Source organism: Rhodnius prolixus, unplaced genomic scaffold, assembly GCF_049639745.1.
Source record: "Rhodnius prolixus isolate KJV_2025 unplaced genomic scaffold, Rpr scaffold_1, whole genome shotgun sequence".
In the NCBI taxonomy this organism is placed as follows: domain Eukaryota; kingdom Metazoa; phylum Arthropoda; class Insecta; order Hemiptera; family Reduviidae; genus Rhodnius; species Rhodnius prolixus.
Genome location: NW_027411581.1, coordinates 16,866,118 through 16,885,619, shown reverse-complemented (window position 1 = coordinate 16,885,619; position 19,502 = coordinate 16,866,118).

Here is a 19,502-nt window from a genome sequence, read left to right as displayed (position 1 = left end):
GTAGTTACTTTAAGTTAGAATACAAAATCTAGAATGTATGGAAAAATAAGTTAAAATAAAACATTTCAGGTGAAACACCCTTACTATAATGGATAAAATTTCACTTAGGCAAATGACACAGTATTGTAAACAATACGTAGGTGTAGAATTCCAGCTTATATAATAATTTCATGAATTGAATAAAGGTTAAAGTTGATAGCCTATTCTTAGAAAATCCATTAGGATTATCATTACAGGATATGTGAATATCTTTTCACCTCGTAATTTGACTTAGCAGTTAACCGTTTATACGATGTCCATTCGGATTGCAATAGAAATGGCTTACAGGGCCACTTTAAAAAAATATATTATAAGTATGTATATGTACGAGTATATATAAACTGTTCTACCAGAATTGATTACTTTATAATTTATTGCATTAAGTTGATTAAGGATATATAGTTTGTTGGTTAAAAAATTAATTAGTCATTCAACAAATATTTGAGGTGGGTTTTAACAAATTATATTAGCTTATCTTATCAAAAGATAACTTTCATTCAAATTCGTCTCCTAAAGCAGTAAAATGTTGAAAATGTTGGTACAATATCGTGGATAAGCAAAATTATCATTTGTTCTATTTCTATTAGAGAGTAACAGTGCTAATCTGAAAGTAGGACTTAAAAATAAACTGCTCAAAATAAAAACAAAAGGAAAAGTGAAAAAATGAATAAACCATGTAAAGTCCAAGAACATTTCCAAGCGTTAAACCTTATTTCCGAGTACCTTTATGAATATTCATAATTGCGCACAAGCTTTTCTCCTTCAAAATTATATTGCAAGGTTTTAAGTTAAATGTTATTAAAGCGCATATTGCACCAAACTAACGTTTTTTTTTTTTCTTTCTTCTTTTTAATACACTTCTATCTGGGTTTTCATTACTTTGCTGTAGAAGAATTTTTGTTAGTCTTTTTATTAAAAAAAAACCGCCCAATTTTAGGGTTTATAAAACTGGTTTTGTTTTAGGAGTTTTTAAACTATAATATTATAATCTTTCCCGTTGAGTTTAACTCTGTTGGTCATGAAGATTTTCCATTCCTCTTAAAATAAAAGAGGAAACCATCTCCTCGGTTGTAATTTACATACTGGTGCTAGAGAAACAGCTAATTCTCCCTAGCTATCCTTATACAATGATATCTACCTTGGCGATCAATACCGCTATACTAACTTCTCAACCTGAGCTTCAGGTAATCTCTCAATCTTGATGTACCACACCTTAACCTGATTGATTGGTGATCACGCTGGTGAATAAAACTTAAATACGATTGAGTACCCACGAATTACATTCAAACTGACAACAAAACTGCCCAGATCAACAATCAAGATATGCCGATACCCAACCAAATACGCTAGTTGATTAACCATCACAAATTATTGAAAAGGCAAATGCTAAACAGAATATGCAGCCAACTGAGACAGTTACTTGAATGACGGTTACTCATTGATCACATATCCAGGTACTGACAGCCTACATATCACTTCTTCTGGTCATACCTGAGTTGATCAGCTAAACGTTCTCACGTAAATCTCGTACACAAAGAGATTCCCAAAATCAATTATTTCAAACGAAAATCAGCAGAAGATCGTCAATGCTCATTTCTGCGTTTCCAAAGATACTCTTCTTTTTATTTCCGGGCTAATCTGATCACCCTAACTTTCCTCACTAATCTATCCAGCCATTCTAATCTACCCACCTCGTCAACCTACCTCTCTTAATACTGCGATGACTGCGTCTTAACAGTGTGGCAATTAGGCTACGTTGTAGGTACTGAACCTTTTATATAGAATTTAATTTATTTTTTTGCTTGACTTAATAAAAAATTAAATCATATAAAACATAAAACTGACTCAAGAAACTTAACTGATTCGGTTACCACGAATCTCATCTTCTTATGCAGTCCATTGCCTTAAGCATTCGTTTTAGTAAGTTTGGTAGTAACCGCTTCTTTGAATAACCAGAGATATTTGTCATGAAATGTTATCAAATAAATTAACCATAAAGCCAACTCAACTTGTGATCAAATTAAAGCAAATTCTGCTTAATTGCCACACTATTGAGACGCGCTCATTGCCGTAACCGAGTGGTAGGTTGTCGAGTAAAAATAGATATTACAAAAAATAAATAAAGATACTAATAAGCATTTAATTGGAGTACCTTTTCCAAGAATTCCTCCGATTCATACTCTCTATTCAGCAAGGGAATTCCCCTGACCGTCAACTTTGTAACCGGAGAAAGCCAGACAAGGAAACTAAAAGAAATAATTACGTTAATGCATTTGTTTTGGTTGTAAATATTCTAACTCAGGAAATTTGATACACAAAAATGAGGAGAAATTTAATTATTTATTATTATAAATTTCCGTTGTGATATTCGAACGTGTCCACGGTGTTTCAATTTGTTTTTTAGTAAAATTGATTTACCCTCAAACCTGTTTTTGTGCGGTGGATAGGGACCGCATAAAAAAGGACCGCATAAAAACAGGTTTGATTTTCTATCTAAATAATTTTTTTTGAATAAAAATTAAACAATTGTTGTGCAATTTAAGCTCGTAAGGGGGGGGGGGGGTCGGTCATTGCTCTGGGAATTTTGCTTGTCTAAACGTAAACACATAGAGTCCGTCGAGGTAATAAACATTATGTAACTATTCGGGTTTACAATAAACCTCAGGTAAACTCTGGTTCACTAGAACTCATGCCTACATCACGCTCATGATCGGTGGTGATACGATGTCACCCTGAGGATGTGTTGGGTATCAGTTAGCCTAGGGCAGGATCGTTAATTACGAGTATGATTAATAGGCAAATAGTATTATTAATAATTTGGAGAGATTTGCTCATGGTTTGTGTATCTGGTAATCCTGAGTTCGAGTCAACCTCTTTGATATTTCTTCGTTTCTTAGCTACAAGAGAACAATGTCGGAAAACCGGCGGTGTAATGAAAAGTCTCTAATCGCTAATAAAAGTAGTTGATCTTTTTACTCCTGCAAATAAAAATTTTCTTTTTGAATAAATGATTTAAAAAAAGTGAAAATTATTTACAGTAAATTAAATAAATATATTCACCAAACGAATTAGATTCTAGAACAAGTTCAAGAAATATATTTCGTATTCTTTCTTTTTTTCGGTATTCCTTTAGTTGTTCTTAGAATGTTCTTAGAATGTTCTTAGAATGTTCCTAGAATGTTCCTACTACGCGTGCTCTCTCAAAAACGCTGTTTAGACCAAAAACAAATTTTGCAAATTATTTTCGCCAGCTAAGTGACTTTCAGAGCTTGGGATGACAAATTTAACCTAATAAAAATGGGTAAATTATGCTAAGCAAACAACCACAAAATTCATTTTCTGTTTGAACTGTGATATTTATTGCAAACAAATTAGTCTGCCAGTTTTATTATTTAAAGTAATAAGAGTGAAGGTCGTTTGTTTATTTGTTGGCAGCATATGTTGGAGTTATTTAACGAAACAATTATATTCAATTATGGTGTTTTACTGTTTATTAATTATATTTTATTTCAGGGGCTTTTTTGCTTAAAATTTAAAATTTTACTTGAAGTCATACAAATGTCCATTTATTCATGGTAAGGTGAGACACTACTCATTCTCCTACAAACGTTCTATTAAAGCAATTGGGTCAAGGGATTGTGGATTCCCTAAGTTCCCCAAGACTCTAAACTCCTTCCGTTAAGTTGTCCACCACAGAATGTCATTTCACTGAATTATACGGGGGTTATCCATATTACTTTACCGAGCATTTCAATATATTCTTAGTTTTTGAAGAAAATTCTATGCTTGAAGGATTTCTTATTGAACATCTGCCAAGAAGACCTAGAGCTTTAGTTTGAAGTTCTTTCATTGGAAATTGATTTAATGGAGACTTTTAGGAACGTTTGTTTGCTTCAAAATTCTTTTATTATTCTAATTCAGTGAAGGCAAGAAAGTATCATCGCTCAATACAATGTGACTCCTTCCTTCGAAACAAACATCCCAGCATCCCAGCAAGTATCCCAGGCAAAGAATCTTTTTTAAATACTAGACAACATGATATCGTGGCACTATTCAAGAACGGAACTGTAGGAAGAAACATGAGGCATGGAGAGCGCAGCTTTTCCAGCTAATTATTTAATTTGTTGTTTATAATATTAATTAGGAACAATTTCAGCATGTTCGGTATCCGTCTCCGTTCAAGACAACTAATCGGAAGATGACATAAAACGTTGCTCGCTTGAAAAAAATAAATATTACGACATTAAAAACACAAAAGAAGAATCTCCACTGTTTTATGGAAATGCCTAAAAGTTTATTTTGCAATTGTAGCTTCAAATTCTAGACTACACTGAACATTCCACCTCTGGTTTAGTAATTAAGTGTATAAAGTAGGAATCTCAATCTTTCCAGTCAAACCAGACCAGAATTACCTTTTTTTCCATTAATTTTGCAATCGTAACTTCAAATTCGGGGCTACCTTGTGTGTACAATTTACGTTTGGCTTATTTATTAAAACCCTGAAACAGAAATCTCAAATCTTTCCAGTCAAACTTTACGAGAATTCCATATTTTTCCTTTTATTTTGCAATTGTAACTTAAAATTTACACCATAAGTTACGATCCCCGTATTAATATACTGAAGCAGAAATCAAATGCTTTTGTTCAAAACTAGACAAGAATTACTTAATTTTAATTAAAATTTCGATTACTTTTATTTTTCCAGCATCCGGAGGAAGATTGAGGCTGTTGGGAGAATAACTTATGCTTCAAAATAGTATCAATTTTTAGAAAATTTATCTGTCTTTCTAACCGTGTCATCATAATCGAATTCGGACTAAAACTTTCTGAGTAATAACATTTTTATTGGAAAAAGTAATGATTTTAGAAAAAAAATTCAAAGTGACGTCACTCAAGAACAGTGGAAAATATGAAGTTTGTCAATACGTCATTGAACTCCACTTTAGATGTACTACACCTAGTAGGCCTATGGACAATACTTACTGGTTCACCCTGTATAAAGTCAAGAATGTAAAATTATTGGAAAAATAAAGAATTCTCGTTTAGTTTTGCCGGAAGTATTAGGATTTTTGCTTCAGTAAATTATTAAAAAAGCCAGAGGTGGATTGTACACAAAGGGTTGCCTGAATTTTGAGTTACAATTGCACAATAAAAGGAAAAATAAGGAATTCTTCTCTAGTTTGAATGGAATGATAGAAATTTCTGCTTCAGTGAATTAATAACTAAGTCAGATGTGGAATGTATACACAGAGTAACCTGAATTTCAAATAACGTCTGAAAAATTTTGCATTGGTAATCCCAAATTTGGGTGACCCTTTCTGTACAATACTCTTTTGACTTAGTTATTAATACATTGAAGCTGTACCTCAGAATTTAATGTTAAACTAGACGAGAATTCCTTATTTTTCCATTAATTTGCAATCATAACTTCAAATTCGAAGCTACCCTGTATTTACATTCCACCTCAGGCTTACTTGTTAATACACTGAAGCAGAAATCTCATTCTTTTGTTCAAAAGTAGAGGAGAAATATTCATTTTTCCATTAATTTTGGAATATTAACTTCAAATTCGGTCTACCCTGTTTGGATAATCCAGCATAGTTGTTAATTCACAGAAACAAAAATCTTTTGTAAAATATAAGTAAATAAAGAAAAAGCGAGTAACATTATTTTATAAAATATTTTATACCTATTTTACAAAAGAATGGAATAAAAATTAGTAAACGGTTGAAGATTGAACAAAAAGGTGAGTTTAGCTTGAAGAAGTTTATAAATGGATGTCCATTTGAACATCCAATATGTATGAAGGCATAACATCTAATTTACATACGTTGACTGTTCCAACTTTTAGATAAATATGAGCTTCTACATACCTACGCATCCCTCAGAATACTTCCATTATCTCGAGTTACAATTACCTCTATAACGTTTCTTTCTTCTTTGGAAATTCTTTATTTCCACTTCAGAAAGTATTTCTTATTATCGGACTAATTTTTTTAAATTTAAATTGAATAATATTTACACATCGACAGGCCACAGACGTCGATGCGCCGGTAAAACAAAAATTTAATACTTTGTAGAATTAAATAATTTTTTTAACCATCACAAGAAAGAAACGATTTGAACAGCAACAAAATTGTTTTTTTGGAAATGCTAAGAAAAAATCCACTTGAATGTTTGTGTAAACCAAAAATTAAGAAAACTAAAAATCATGGGGAAGAGAAACTTGGCACAATCATCTATAATCATTTATAGAATTGAGATCTTTCAAATTCTCAAATATAGTTATGTTATTCTCCAAAGTACGCAAACTGCGTATAACTATAATTGAAACCGTTACAAAGATTTTCTTTTTCTGTTTTTAGATTTCTTTAACATTTGAATTATCTTACAGAATTGATAGTTCGCTTCTAATAAACTGTATCCCATGGGCCACAGTCTGAGAAATTATTATTGCACTGACATCAATAACATCTTGTATTAGTCTAGGTTTAAGTCGTATGACCTTGAATTTGTAACCCATTCTTGAAGTGATGTAGGAGATTTGGAGACTTCTAATGAGGTTGGCAGATGTTGTCTTTATTAAGGCAGTCAATGTAGGTACATATTTCCAGTTCTTTATAAAGCTGTTGATTTCATATAAACCGGACTGCATTCTATCATTATTCTAATTATAAATAACGCAAAATAATGGAGTGAGGGTAAAGAAGGAGTTTTTGTTATAACCTGGTAGCTAAGGATTAGAAAGTTTTCGGCCTGAATTTGGCAGGAAGTACTGAATTTGACTAACTTCTGTCTAGAAATTAATTATCTTTGGACGAAAAGATGTCACATCAATGTCGTAAGCACAAATTTTATACAATTTTAGGGTAGGACGGGTCTATAAAAGAATGAATAATAGACAACATTAAGAAATCAAATAAAAAATAGTAAATTTTCATTCGTTAAAGAAGCAGAATATGGTTTAGAAGATGTAAACACAATCTGATTGTAGGCAGATCTATCTATCTAAGAAACGAAAAGTTGGCTTTTACATTGGATTTACAAGTTTAATGCATCAAATATTTTTCTTTCCCTTAGTTTGATAAGATTTATTCTTGTTTAACAAAATGTATTTTTAGAAGAATCTGAGGTATTATTAACAAAATGTAAATTGCTAAATTCTACTCTGAATACATTTAATAGTTTAATTAAATTCAGTCCAAAGTTAACGGTAGCTTCTTAAATAAACATTACATTTTTTCCACACTGTATTTTCCACCTTTTTCATCAGTAGAAATGTAAGAACTTTCCAAACTGATCCTTTATTCAGGGTTCTATTTCATCCAGAGTTATGAAATCATACATCTATGTGTAATTAAAGTGTCTGAATGAAAAGAATTCAGAAAAGACGTACGGATTTTGTTATTGCATTAATTATTATACAAATGTCTTTCTCTTAAATCGTTATTTACAAAGATTACATCGGAATTACTAACACACATCTATTACAAACCTGGTTGAAATTGAACTGCCTTGGGAGGTTGAAAGATCAGTAACACCAATTATAATAGAGAAGTAGTATGGAAACAGTTATCTTATAGAATCTACAATCAGCGAAAAAAGTTATATCATATTTGATAAACTTTTTACAGTTAGTCAAATGTTTGACACAGGAAGGTATATGAGGCAGGGTGTCACTTGCAGGCTCCAGATTTACCGAAATGGCGAGTATTCAAGTTGAACTGATCAAAATCCGTTAGATTTTCCGTCTAAAACTGTAGCCTTGAGTTTATTAAATTAAGGTCTTGGAATTAAGGTCTTAACCTTCAATTGCAAACCTCAAAAATGACATTTCTAAAAGAGAAATCCAAAGAATTGTTACTATTGGATTGGTTTGAAATGGTTGGTTATTTGAACGAACTACTTTTTATGTACGGATAATCAACTTATTATTAAACTTGTTGCAATTTTCACATTTTTTTGTCACTGGTGGCTGTAAATATTGCAGTCTTAAAACATTTTGCAATCTGGATTTTCATAGGTATCGCATTTCTAGCGAGAGTGGTTTTGTGTCTTTTAAATTTAAGTATTATTTTATTATCTTAAAATAGAAGTTAGCGAACAAAATAAAACTTATTTAAGAAACTGAAAGTTGGATTTGTTCAGTGTTGTTCTAATCTTAATACTTATTTAATGTTCTTTAATCTTACTTGTTATAAATTAATTATTTATCACCAGATAATCTGAGTCATCTAATCGATTTATATTTGCAGAAGTTTGGGGATTGATAATTAATTTAACATTACACACATCTGATTGTAATACTTTTGGTAAATAAATATTTTGAAAGATGAGAACCCTGTACAATTTTCAACTACAGCTTTCAAAGAACTTACGTCATTGAAGTTTGTAAAAGCCCTTACAATTTTACATTATATAAAATAAATTTGCTTTAAGAGACAATAAGATTCCAAAGTCAGAATTTACGGTATAAACTGATTAGGGAAAGAGGTGCCTCCTTATTCAATTATTTATCTAGATTTAGAGTAGAGATGGAAAGGGAGAAGGTTCTGGCTAGGAAATGTGCCACATGTTTAGATGTATAAATTCAATTTCCTTTCTCATGTGTGTGTGTGTGTGTGTGTGTGTGCACTTGTGATTTTAAGGTGGTCTCAGAAGGTCTCCTGCCAGCTACCTTTTGAATAACAAATTTAACAATAACGTTTAAACTAGTACAGGTGGCAGTTGAGAGCCCAGGTATTGTGTTCAAGCTGCTACCACACAACTGTTTCTTACACGTTACTAATATTAACATACTCATTTTAAACTCGATCCTCACATTTCCTCATGTTGGTATTATCTTGCCTTATGTTAGGTTGAATAAAGAAAAAGTAGTAGTCAAGTAAAAACACAAATAGTAAATATAGTTTAATTAAGTTCTTTAATTTCTTAACTCTTTTCAAAAGTAAAAGTAAAAAGTAAATTTTTATTAGGAAGTTAAATACAGATCACCTTTAAGTGTCAAGTCAAGTGACACTTCAGGGAGCCAAAAATGGTTCTATAAAAAAATATCTACTTAAAATCTTGGCTATATGAAGCAAGCCTTTTGATAAAAAAAAATAAGCTGATCTGAGGAAAGAGAAAATCCAATTACATACATCAGCAATATTGATAACAATGAAACTTATGTACGGTAATAATCCTGGGAAGGCCAAAATAAGATATTTGTCCAGGGAAACGCCGAAAAGGTGAGTTTCGGCGGTCGCCTAAGGAAGTAAAAAAAAAAATATTATAGAGGGCAAACAAAGCCTCTCAGCGATTGGTCCGAGGCCCGTTCCTTCTCCACCGGCCAGAGTGGTCTTAATTACATTTAGCAAGCCTGAAGTGGTCGGTTCTCATATTTCAATATCGATACCAGTATTTCCAATTGTTACGTATTACCATAAAGAAACCATAGTGAATCAACAAGGAGATTGTAGTTTTCAGGAAAAAAGTACCATGATACTATGCATTCTGTTTACAAATCATGCTCGGAGTTACAGAGAGTTAGTTCTCAGTAATATTGTAAATGCAAGAGTGGTTTTCAAACAGCGTTTTCATCAATCAATCCAACAAACCGACACACCCACTAAATTTGGACAAAAACGTCATTTTCAGGAGAGAAAAAATGCGGATTTCTCAAAATCCGAATTTTCGCTGCCAATTTTATATAATTCAAGAAGATTGGAAGAATGGGAGATTAAATTTAAATAAGAGATCTTCTACAGGTTCCAAGATCTTCTAGAAAAGTAAGAATTCCTAATTCTTCTTCTCTAGGTTAATTGAAATTTAAGAGCAAAAATTTTAGTTAGTAGGCAATTCCTCTGAGGTATCTCAAGGATATTAAAAAATACAATTTTCTTATAATTATCATTTTTTAAACAAGTAAACACAATTCGCACATCACTACAATTTCTTCAGAGGATATACCAACTCGGATATACTTGTAAGATTTATTAAGTTCAGAATATAAGAATTTGATTTAATTCCATTTGGAAAATATGTCAAATATGATTGAACTTTTAAATTACGTGAAAGATTGACAAATTTATCGAGAGATATGGTTAGGATCAATAATTATAAATCTTCTAGGTGTGGGACCACAGAGAGATGATATTAACTTTTCCTAAATCACTGTCAATCACTTCAAATCACCTTGTCAAACAGGCATTGAAAATATTTAACTGAACTGCATGTTACTAACGAAGTATTTGATTAAAACGCGCTCAGTCCAATAAATTTTATATTTCATTCGCTTTTTTTTTTTTTATCCAAGACGATTATAATTTATTCTTTCAAAATCGATATAAATATTAAATGAAGAAAAAATTCATTGTACAGAAATTTAAGCAACAAATCGTAAAAAATAAAAGTTAGATCTATGCCGACTTCCAGGCTTTAGATTATTTCGCATTTACAATGTTTAGTTTCTCTTTCGTTGAATAAGTAGAAAGGGAACTTGTGAAAGGAAATTTTAGTCTTAATCATGAATGATAACTGGGGTTTGACGAGGGTACTCTACTCGCAGTAATTGATGAGAAGAGGTTGTAACATATGCTGGTTACCTGTAGGTTTTCATGAATAAATATTTTATTAGATAATTCAATCGTTCTTAGAATATCAGGCAATACCAAGTATTAGTATTAATATTAATCATTATTATTATTATTATTTTTTTTTTTTTTTTTTTTTTTTTTTTTTTTGGCGCATCAACAGCTGAGGTCATTAGCGCCCGGAGCTTTTTCCAGTGCACTGCCGGCCTCCGGACAGTGTTCTCTCGTTACAGACAACACTGTCCATCACCGGACAGTGAGCTGTAAGAAGCTCCTAGGAAGAGAAAATCTAAGGGTCAGCTGCTGGATTCGAACCCGGGACCTCCGCGTGGGAGTCCAGTATGCTAACCTCATAGCTAATCCCTTCCCAATTATTATTATTATTATTATTATTACTATTATTACATTGTCTGTGGCACACTTTCTATTTAGGTATCACCTAAACCTTTTTTATCCAGAAGATGCTTTTACCTAGTTCAGCTCTGCCCTGCCGTACGGCAGAGACTTGTTTGCTGTGCTAAATTTTTTGAGCCTGCATTTTCTACACGTGAGATGGTGTAAGTTGAGACAGCTAAAAAACCTCTACAAAAAAGAAAAGTAAAAATTCCGAGGCAGAAGCCATCTCATCCAGATGACGAGTAGATTGTAATTTGGTTTGGTCGACATTTTAAAAAAATTAGAGAACAAGTTTCCATCTTAGAACTAAATGCATTCACTTAACTGCAATACTTGGGTCGGCACTTTTGAATATCAATTCTAGTTTCCCTTAGTCTGAGAAATCAATCGCCCTATTTTTCATTAGATTCCACGAGCTTTAAAGCCCGATCACCACAATTCGATGTACAATGTTTATTTAAAAAGCGTACAGTTCAAAAAGTTCCTTAAATAAAAAAAAAAAACTCTACGTTTAGCAAAATGGACTTTATTTTACGTTTAAACTGTCTCAACAGGCTGACCAGAGCTTAACTACGAAACGCTTTATAGTCAAAGTTAGATTAACTTTCTTACTTTGAAATTTAGTTTCGATTTACTTTTTTTATACCTTGTCAAACTTTTGTATAACTTCACATAAACAATTGTAAATTATATTATAGTATATTTTATATTATATATTTATTTTACAAATGTTTCACATGTAAAATGCATGTTTCTTTCAATAGTTCACATACAGAGCCAAAAAGCAAGAAACAAGAAAATTGCACCTAATAACTCCAAGTAACGGCTGCTGTTCACATTAATTGTAGTTGCTAACTTAGTATTTGTTATAAATCTATTAAATCTGGGTTGCTGCAGAAAATTAGTTATAAAGGAGGATTTGCCTCATATTTTAAAGAAAATTTGGGAATTTTATCTTTTATATAAGAACCTTAAGAGATTGTCCAAGTTGGGTGTTTTTCAACGTTACGCTTTTATGTGCACTTTTTGACGATCAACAGCTGTCGCACCGGACAGTTTTAATAAAATATTATGCGATTAGTTTTTCATGTATGAACTGGGACTTATTTATAGTCTGTTATTAATTATTTAAATAAACATAGAGGCAACGGTTGAAACCCAAATATGCCCAAATATAAGTGTTAAAGAAAAGCAACAAATGATTTCAAGTCCTGTATTCAAGTGCCGCCTTCATAGCCGGTTAATCTAAATGCATTAGAAAAATGGACTTCCTTTAAAATACAGTATGATAACTGCTACGGCAACACGCTTGGCCAAAAGACTCGATGTAGTTTAAGTGGCCATATTTCTAGCACTTATCGGTACAAAAACTTTTTCGACTTAATCTGTCAAAAATACGCTTAAAGTAGAACAAAATTATTGATAAAGAATTATCCTGTATGTGATGAGTTTGAAGTAAGTTTAGAAACTCAATCATGATTTGTTTGCCACCGCAAGCTAATGAGTATTTTGTTAAGGTTTCGAATCCCGGTCTTGTTCTTAGATTTTTTTAAATTTTTAGACGAGAATGATCATAAAACATCAGACATCCCCTCCATCCATTACAACCGAGTAGAAGAAAGTCCACCTAAAAAAAATAGACATCACTTTACTTTTTACTTTAAACCATTTTTTCAAATATCTACTTTTCAGGCAGATCTGCCGGAATGTTTAAGGACAGGCTTTTACCTGGTGATCGTGTTAATGGAGCACTGGGTAATTCAATACTACTTCATACATTGGCAATGTCTCAGTTATGTAAGCTGCAAAGATCCCAACAACCACTTTTTTTTTGCTATAAAAACTTGATAGGTTATTGATTTGGATTTTTTAAATGCTCACACATGTTACACAAACTCAAATGCAGCGCAACCTACACATCCAAGGAATAGAATTTCAATTGTAGAGATAATTTAAGTTCCCTGGAACTGGAACACCCTTAACAAAATTTTCTGGAAGAATGATTACAAGGAAAATGATTGGTTGTAGTATGTATTATAAGCAGTTTGTATTTTGAATAGAATTAAAAAAAAAAAATTATTAGAAAATTTAAAACCACAGAAATACAGCAATTGCATTTCTGATAGGCAGATGTTCTTTAATCCTAAATATTTTTATGTACTTTTATACTAAATATTGTAGATAACAGTTTTTTAAATTATTTGAAAATTGTAGATACATTCTTAAGAAGTTTTGAAACTTAAGAACGCATTCCTTCACAAAAACTCCCTGAAAAAAACAATTTTTCCCGACAAGATAAATCTGATTGACCTGGTTTTTTATTTTGCAAATTATGAAAAAGTTTCTTTTTGTTTCAGAAGTCTTGGTTCTTGAGATCACTTGAAATGGGTGTTCAAACTGCATTTTGTTAGGATGTACCTACTCCCCCATCGTACTGAGTCATGCTGGTTCTAGGTCTACTTTGCTATTACTCGTATATATCTTCCAGTTTTAGTAGTGTTTAGTCTAAGTACATTGACTTTGCCTCCGCTTGAGTCAATTGCGAAGGAAGCATTTATCAGACTTCTTCTAATCCTGTAGGCAGCAAACTTTTCAAGCAGCCATTTATTTTCAGACATGCTTATCGCTGCAGTCTTGCGAAAACTTCTTTGACAATCTTTTTGTCCAGTTTTTGGGCACTTACCACTGTACCATAGGTAGAATTGTATTACTGTCATTGTTTAGTTCTTGGACTAAGACTCCAGGTTTCCCAACTAGTTCAAGGGACTCCTCAAGGATCTGCCTTTGGAGAGATCCTGTAGAATTGTGCAATTTACATTCCAAGTGAATTTCGAATCTAGTCTCTCTTAAAGTTTTCCCCCAAAAAAGTCAATATGTACAACATGTGTACTTCTCTATCGCAGAAGTTTTCCAAGAGATTCGCTGTTATTTTGAAATAATTTTTTAAACAGTTTAAATTATGGTACTCATTTCTTCATAGTACACAGCTCAGTGTTTCTGAGATTTAGGTTAGGCAGTTCGTTTGGCCTCTACCTCAAACCTACATGTGATCAAAGAGGGTTGACCTCAAGATACATTTTAATTTCTAAATTTGGACGAGATGAATCTAGTAACTAACGTTGAACGGATCATCCCACTGCAAATGAATTCCTTTCCTTCGTTATGCAGTCCTAACTACTCCAATCAGAGTTATCACATTAAAAAGTGGAGACTTTCTCCTTACAGTGAAATGTCAGATTTTGCCTCCTCTCTTAATCTCTCTCTCAGAAAGAAGGTACCGCGTGTTCATAAGGAAGGAGGTCAAAGTTAGGTCCAGGCCTCCGGCGCCTCCTCTTACGAGAAGCTTCAACTTTACGCCGTTTGAAAAAAATTCTATTTGTGCTAAATTGTTGGCATTCATTCCTGCAGAAAATGTTCGCACTGAGTTTATTAAAGTTATAGTAATAATTTATGCTTAATGCCGGACGCTAGAAAAAAAAGGACACGACTGAATTTTGTATAACGCTGAACCCTACCATACTTATAAATGGAGTTTTTTATTTTATATTTTTGTTTATTTTTGTCAATAATCTTTTTTTTTTATAGCACCACATGATATATAACGAATTATATTTGAAAATATGGACTATATTTCTAAAACCATCTGAGCTTTAGATCCCAGTGGTATATGGAAATACGTATATAAGCCTTGTTAGGTCGTATGTGTAGAACCAGTTCGCTATCTAATGGGAATAATACTTTTTGTTAGGGATATAACCTTTTTTTATTTTTATTTGGGATCATCCGGCACTAGAGATCCTTCTACTGACGTCCAGAACAATCCATTTGTTTGAAAATATCGTCTGCATACAAAGAGGCGAAGAATTGTATACTTTAGAGGATTAGAGTACCAACTCGCTTTGTGTATTGTTATTGCAGCATCGTTGTTAGGATTTAAATATATCCTAATATTTTTATTATTTTTTATATTCATATACATCTGTAAAGATTTTACAATAATAAAAATATGAAAATGTCTAATTTAATAATGATATGATCCACTGGTGGGTATAATTCGTCCTTTGGCGAGTAAAATAAACTACATGCTAAAACTCAGTAATTCCATTAGAGAGACACAACGTTTCATTGGCTACGGCGGGCAATATGTATAGTTAGAGGTTCAAGCTGGCAGACAGTGAGTTAAGAGGAACAAAGTGGGTCTTGTGCAACGTCACTTAATTTCCATCAACATAATTAAACTAAAAATTTGAAAAAAAATTTCACCCACATTATTTTCAACACCTACTGAAGGAATACGAGTGGTATTAAGGATAAAACTAATATGAATTTGAATGGAGAAATGAACTGGAAAAATAAATTTTTACAAGCCTTCTACTTTGTTAAAATTGAGTCGCTTGTAACTTGCTAAAATTAAAACATTTTGGGAGCAAAACTACTCTTCTATTATAGTAGGAGTACTACTATCATTTTCTAAACAGAGAAGTGTTCTTAACTACATATTTAAAAGCGCCCCAGTCGTGCCAGTAAAGCTATGATTATTGCTCCCTTATGGGTTGTGCAGAGAGGTTTCTCTATAACTGTAGTGTTGAGCTAAAGATTGCTCCCTTGTACACTCACATAAATTGCTACACTTTCTACTACATACTCGCGTATCACACGAGCGTTAAGTTTTCTTAAAAGAAATTCCAGGGCCAAATAAAACTAGCACCTTCTACAACTTGGGCAAGGCAGTGCTACTCATGGTCAAATTTATAATTTACGGAGACCTCTGTGAATTAATCTACCAGAAATATTGTAAGAATATAATATCTAGTTTGTGCTTTCTTTTAATAAGAGCGCGTCAAGTCTGTGCTTCTATCTTCCATTGCTATGGCCTAGGGAATTTTAAAAAGAGCAATGCCCTTTTCGGATAGTAAGCTCTAAGAGACATCCTCTAGAGGTCTAGAGGCTAAAGGTCATAGCTTATGCTGCATGAAAAAGAAGCCGAAAATCCCGCATGGCACCCCAGCGTTATTCTCTGAGCTGTTCCTATCCAAAAGTTGGGAATAAAAAGATTTTTTTTTTAAGTTGTTACATTTTTGTAGCAACGGAACGATGAATATTATTAACACATAGAGGCTGGAGAAAAGATAATAGTAATTTTCGGTGTTTGGACTAAGGGCTATTTTTGAGACGGAGGATATTATAGGACATGTGGGTTCGTGGATCTTTGAGCTTCAAAGTTGTGAATAGTTCAGTTTGTAAAATGTTGTGTTGTCTATTGAGGCGTCTATGTGAGGTAAATGAAGGCTGTTTGTTACATAGTGGTAGAGTCTATGTTAAGGAATGTGGGTGTCTTGGTGTCTGAGAAAAAGATGTTATTATTTTTTTTTTTTTAGAATAGTCTAATTGGTCCATTATGACCATTACGTTTTCTTCGTAGCCTTGGGTAAATTGCTTAGTTCTTTTCAGAAATTTTTTCGATTAGTAATTTTCTTGATGATTCATTGTCTAGCAAAGACTATTATTGAATTCTTTTTGGATGTCGGAAATATTTAGAATTTGTTAAACATTAATGATAAGTCCAGAAATATGAAGCGAAGATTGTTGTTAAAAAGACTAAATAGGCTGGAAGAAAAAATAATGAAGAAAATATGGGTGAAGACTGAGAATGTTGATCAGATCATAGTTTTCGATCCAGTTGAGGACTGAGCCAGTACATGTATTAGAAGTATTCGCTTGCATTTGTGATTAGCACAATTAGAGAAGAGTGGAAAGAAGGAACTAACAGAAAAGACTTCCCAGGAGATCGCCAAACATTTTTCCTCTTACAAATTATTATTTTTTCTATCTTAAAAAGACATCAACTTTGCTGTTTGATGAGATGATTATTTAAAGTTAAATAAAAACCAGAATTTTAATTACTGCAGTTTTAATTTACTTTTCAATAGAACTACCACTGCCCTTTTGAATTGACAGCCATGTGCTTTATTTCAAAAACTTTAAAAATGATAAGCATATATTTTCATTTTTGCAGTGTCATGCACTTACTGAAAGCATAAATAAAAGAAACAGAACTGTGCCGAGTGGTATTTATGTGTTGAAATGAATTAAGAATGGTACCCTCTGTCTCATCATGTTATAAACCAACTGGAACTTCTTATAATGAGCCCGTCAGAGCATTTCCCTTCAATTATGAACTTTAGTAATTATTTTACTTATTACTGTTTTTACACTTCTTCCTACGGATTTCCTTTTTCAAAAAACTTATGAATACTAAATTAAAAAATTTAATTCTTGGCCACACTTTTACCGATCTTGGGTTACATCATCACATTTGTGGTTAGAACAGCAGAATATAAAAGAAAAAGAAATGTAAATATAGACCACAGACTATTTGGATCCTTACTTAAATTAAAACTAATTAAAACCTCTTTCTTCTTCTGCCTTGACTTCTTTTAATGTCCAAAAGTTTTTCCTTTTTTTTTACATTACCAATGAAGGTTTTTTAAAAACTCCGAATTCAATATTTAAGGGAAATACCAATTTTGAAGAAAATTTGTTTTATGAATGTGCCAGTTTACTAATTAAATTCTAATTTGTAAACGAGAACCTACTAAAACATTGATGCAAATTGGGCTAATACGCAACATTATGCACTCTGGTTATATGTATACCAGCTGTTCATTAATAAATACCGAAGCAGCAATTAATGAAACCATTAAAATTTTAGAAGACGTGCAACAATTTCGGTCTCTAGTTTGGCACTTATCTAGGCATTATTATTAGTTGATCCATACTCATTGATGTTGTAAAATTTGTACTATTGTAGGTGGATCTTATATTTGTCGATAAATAGATGGTGAATGAGTTATGTCGATGAACTTGGTAGTGATCCTCTTTGGTTCACTTTTCTTTCTAAAGAATTTTAGACCAATTCAGCACAAAAGACTTATCATATATTACTAATTCAGAACTAGCACTCCTTATGGTGATGCTGCCATAGACCGCTGGCGACTGGCTTGAAAGATTAAAGATTGGCTTCTCAAGAATTAAAAGATTTTTAAAAATTATTAGTTATTAAATGAAAAGCAGATTTAACAGAAATCGTGTTTTTATTTAGCTGAACCTTACTTAATATCGGAAAGAACTTTATGTTACCTTCATAATGAAGATAAAAATTTAATAAATAAACAAAAAAAATCAAGCATGAATACAATTTCCTTTTAGGTGAGGATTTGAAACAAAAAATGCCTATTACAATTACATTTACACGATTAATAATGCCTTTTAATGGAGTGTTATTTATTGAATACATTCTTGCAAATTGAAGTTCAACTGATACGCAGTTTTTTACTTCAACCTGCTCCCTAGTTTATTGGGATAAACAGAAAACAGTCCTTGTAATGTACTGTTTAAAAATATATTGTATTGTACATCTTCAGAATTTAGTAGTCAAGAGCAGAGTTGGGCACTGATTAAAAAAAAAATTAAATTCTAAATTTAATTGATTAAATTTTTTAATTGATTAAATTTATATTTAATTTTAATCAGAATTTAATCGGCGAATTAAGTCGCAATTTTAATCATATGACAATCATTTAATCAATTAAATTTCAGATTTAATCGTTAATCAAACTAATTTAATCATCCACTTTTATGGCTTTTCAACCAATGGTTCGAACCACGTTTTGGCGAGGCCCTTTTTCTAAGCGTCTTCAATAAATACTTTTCGGTTAATTTTTGTAGGCTTGGACTTCTTCACGAGTCTCTAGACCAGTGGTTCTAAACCTTTACATAGACGCGGAACACAATTATATGTATATATTTTTCTCGCGGAACACTAACATTAAATAATTTGAAATTCGGTATTTAGCAAGAACATAAAATTAAATTCAAATTAAAAAAAAGGAACAATTTTTTGTTTTCGTATCTTTCCTAAGTTTCTAAATTACAATACATTTAAAATTAAAATTTCGCGGAACACTTGGACCATATTCGTGGAACACCGGTTAAGAACCACTGCTTTATATCTTCTAAAATTATAGATCTGTGCAAAAAATAACTATAGTTTATAATTGAGAAAAACAAAGTGTACAAGAGAACAAAATTTAATACGAATACGTGGTTCACAGTGGGAAATATAGAACGGTCATAATTTTACAGAATTTCATGACCCAAAAAATTTTCAAATTTTAATCTTCAGACTTTTTAGATCTGTGCCAAAAATAACTATAGTTTATAATTAAGAAAAACAAAGTGTACATGAGAACAAAATTCTGTATCAATACGTGGTTCACAGTGGAACATATATAACGGCCATAATTTTACAGAATTTCATGACCCAAACAATTTTCAACTCTTTATATCTTCTACCTTTTTAGATCTGTGCCCAAACTAACTGTAGTTTATAATTGAGAAAAACAAAGTGTATAAGAGAAAAAATTCTATATCAATACGTGGTTCACAGAGAGAGATATAGAACGGCCACAATATTACAGAATTTCTTGACCC